The sequence below is a fragment of the Cynocephalus volans genome, chromosome 8, assembly GCF_027409185.1.
Source record: "Cynocephalus volans isolate mCynVol1 chromosome 8, mCynVol1.pri, whole genome shotgun sequence".
NCBI classification, from domain to species: Eukaryota; Metazoa; Chordata; class Mammalia; order Dermoptera; family Cynocephalidae; genus Cynocephalus; species Cynocephalus volans.
Genome location: NC_084467.1, coordinates 85,831,270 through 85,834,909, shown reverse-complemented (window position 1 = coordinate 85,834,909; position 3,640 = coordinate 85,831,270). Strand labels below are relative to the sequence as shown.

General features: G+C 33.8%; 1 protein-coding gene across 1 annotated transcript in view; it reads left to right on the top strand.

Moving 5' to 3' along the window:
* Positions 1–3,640, top strand: part of DPYD (dihydropyrimidine dehydrogenase) — an 855,274-nt gene that overhangs the window by 302,874 nt on the left and 548,760 nt on the right. The window lies entirely within an intron of this gene.

Sequence of the window (3,640 nt, the reverse complement as noted above, 5' to 3'; positions counted from 1 at the left end):
GAGCTAACTGCTGATTGTCAAATGAATTTATAAATCCGCTAAGAAAAAAAAAAGTAACATTCATGTGTAGACAGAATCATAACTAGAACAAGAAGTATGAAGAAGATTTGATAACACATTCGTAGAAAGAATTTCTACAACCTTTCTATTTTCTAAAATTTACTAACTCTCACAGTCAGGAATATGTTTTTCATCTGTGGTTCTATAATATAAATCCAGTTTTTAAGTGGAAATAGGCATGATCATCATCTGGAGAGCTCCTTATGTAGCTGAAAATCTTCATTAAATTGACTTTTAGTATTTACTTCTTCAGGCTGAATAATTACAGTTCCCATTAATTAAAGACTAAAAATTGCTTCCTCAATTAAACTAAAATATGTAGGCAAACATAAGAAAATATAAACCTTCTAGATTGAGGAGTTTTCTAGAACTCCTTGCTAAGATGTCAAATATTAATTTAGTCTAACATCCCTAGCATCAAAGAACATATAGAGATTTGTTCTTCTTCCTAATTATGTAGATATAACATATGTAAAGCAATAATATCTAGGGCATAGTTATTAGGAATCTAAAAGGAATTTAGGATAAATATAGGACACTGGTTTCTCACTCTGTCTTGAAACTGGATTTGCAGCGCTGGGCAAAACACACCATTCCTAGATCCTAAATAGAGGGTTATCGATAAAATAATGAAAAGAGATGGGAGTTGTTTTATTTATTTATTTATTTATTTTAATCTCCCATAAAATTGACTGTGATTTTCTGGCCATGTAGGACACAGGCAGACTCTACATCTTTACTTAGGTCCTTCTTAAGAAATCTTGAACACCGACAAATCACACCTTAAGATTATTTTTCCCTAGGTCTTACACCTTTAACCTTGTATAATGGAGACATTTTTTAGGCTAGCCATGGGGATAGACGGTAGCATTTGATGATTTATACAGGTAGGAGCTAATTGTCAGTATTGAAAGATATTCATGATATATGAAAACTTGACAGTTTATACTCAGTAGGGCTTGTGCCCCAGGAAAAGACCCAGGGTAACAAATGAAAGAGCCGTAATTCATGTTATTTTCTGATAAAATATGAAAGAAATGAATGCATGCAAAAGGATACCTACTTGCCTTTAGGGAAGGTAGTTTAGAAAGTAATTCTAGGCAGTGAATATTAAATATCTGTTTAAATAATCATCCCCCATTCCTCCTCACACACACAATTGAAGAGAGAAGCTAGAGTGACTAATACAAAATAGAGGCATTATACACACACACACACACACACACACACACACACGAGAGAGAGAGAGAGAGAGAGAGAGAGAGAGAGAGAGAGAGAGATTATATGGTATCAGCTAGTCATTTTGCAGATGAGAGTAAAGCCTAGAGGACTTGAAAGGTAGAGGGTGAGAGACGAGATAATAATTAAGATATGAAAACAATATCAAGGAAGACTTACTTTAAATAGAAACTGTCAGCAAGCAGAAGTATATGAAATGACCAATCAGGACGAATAATTAGGTTGACCAATATTTTAAGGAATCTTTGTATTTGAAAGCATGTCAATTACCTATTGCTACATAACTAACCGCCACAAAAATAAGGGCTTGAAACAGCCATCATTTATTTATCATGCTTCTGTGGGATGGCAATTTGTTTTGGGCTGAGTTGGAAAGTTCTGCAACACATGGTATCCACTGTTCTTCCATGCAATTGAATCTGGTGTTGGGTTGGTTAGGGTTGGTTGGCCCAGGATGGCCTCATTGACCTATCTCAGGCCTCAGTTGGGAAATCTGGACCTCTCTTTCTATGCATACAGTTGCTCTCTTCACATTGGGTCTCATCCTCAAGGAGACTAGACCATGCTTGTTCACAAGGTAGCCTTTTCCTAAGAGAATGTATAGGCTTCTAGCCCTCTTAAAGTCAAGCCTTGGAAGTCAGACAATGTTATTCCTGACTCATTATGTTGCTCAAAGTAATTGAAAGGGCAATCCCAGATTCAAAGGGAGCATAAGAGACACTTTGTCTTAGAGGAATGACAAAGTCATCTGCAAAGGGGTATACATACAGGGATGGGAGGATTTCTTATGGCAATCTTTACAAATAATCTACTGTGCAGAGATAGTGTATTATATTCAGGTCTAAGAAAAATGTAGATATTTTTCATTTGTTTCTCTTATAGAACAGTCTTCCTATATGAACAATGTTCTGTAGAGGGTCTCATCTGACTGAAATGAGGTAATAGTAACTATGTTATACACAGTTTCTAAGATTCTTATATTCCAAGTGATTATGATTGAAAAGTTACTTAATGACTCTTTGTTTTAGTCTTCTTAATTTTAAGTCTTAATAATAATAATACAATTTGCCTCATAGGATCATTAAGAGGATTAAATGATTTGGCAGAGAGAAAATGCTTAGAAAAGTGCTTGGCGTAAAACAAATGCTTAACACATGTTAGCTATTATTATAACTTATTCACAACTTTCCATAATGAATAAAACTGTGTGTCCTTATGGTAGAAATCAATGTCATTCCTAGTTGTAATTGCACTTCTACCTTATTTCTCTTAATTTTTATTTATAAAAGGATTTTCTTTTATTAATTACATTCTAAAATTTATTCCCAAAATATTAATTTTAACTTTAATTATATAAAATAATATAACAGTTTATTTCCCAAATATCTGGCTTCCTGTGAAACACATGACATAGTATCTATTGAGATGATCCACAGACACAAACTTGCCTCTAAGGTCCACTTCTCTACACACAGTCCATAGGACTGGGTCCACTTTTACCTTAATTTTAGATCAGTTTGCCTATAATGCTCTAGACCTTCACTCTAAACTACAGACTGATTTCCACAGTTCTGCTGTCTAACGTTGGGTTTTCTGGATAATGACTGCTCCTTGATTGAATTCAGATTGAATCTCACCACATAGATTCTTTACCACAGTGATAGTGAGGCTATACGTGTATTTTTGGTTTAGCAGACAGTATATTTTTTGTCTGCCAGACCACAAGTGTATTCGTGGCTCTAAACCATTGCCTAATAATAACTGCATTTAAATCTAAACCTGACATTCAGTAGCCTAATTATGACTGCATGGTTCCTTTTAACAATAACTTTCTATGTTTGTATAAAGCTACAGTCAAGGTGAAAGATAATGAAAATCCGATTTGGTAGTAGCAGGAGGAATGAGGATGAGAAGATGGATGAGAAGGAAAGGGCACAGTTGAATCATCAGTAATTGGCAAAATTTCAGATGTATGAGTCAAAAAAAATAGAGGAGATTCTGAGGTTAGGTCACTTTATTTCAGTTCCTTTTTTTGGACATGATTTTGGTTATAATATAGCACATGACAGTTTAATGATTTTAATATTTTATTAGGAAAAACTGCATGTAGAGTGATTTTGTGTATCTTTAGACTAAGAAGAAGTTTTATAATTATACAAACTATTGTGTAGATATAATACGGTCTGATAACAAGTTCAAGTTTATTTAGAAGTTCAGAGCAATTATAAAGATATAACGTTGAATTAAATATGCTCAGCGTTGTTTCATTACACATGTAATGTGTAAATTTCCTTTTTGAAAACATGTTATCTTGGATTTAAAGTTATCTGCTTTTAGTAAG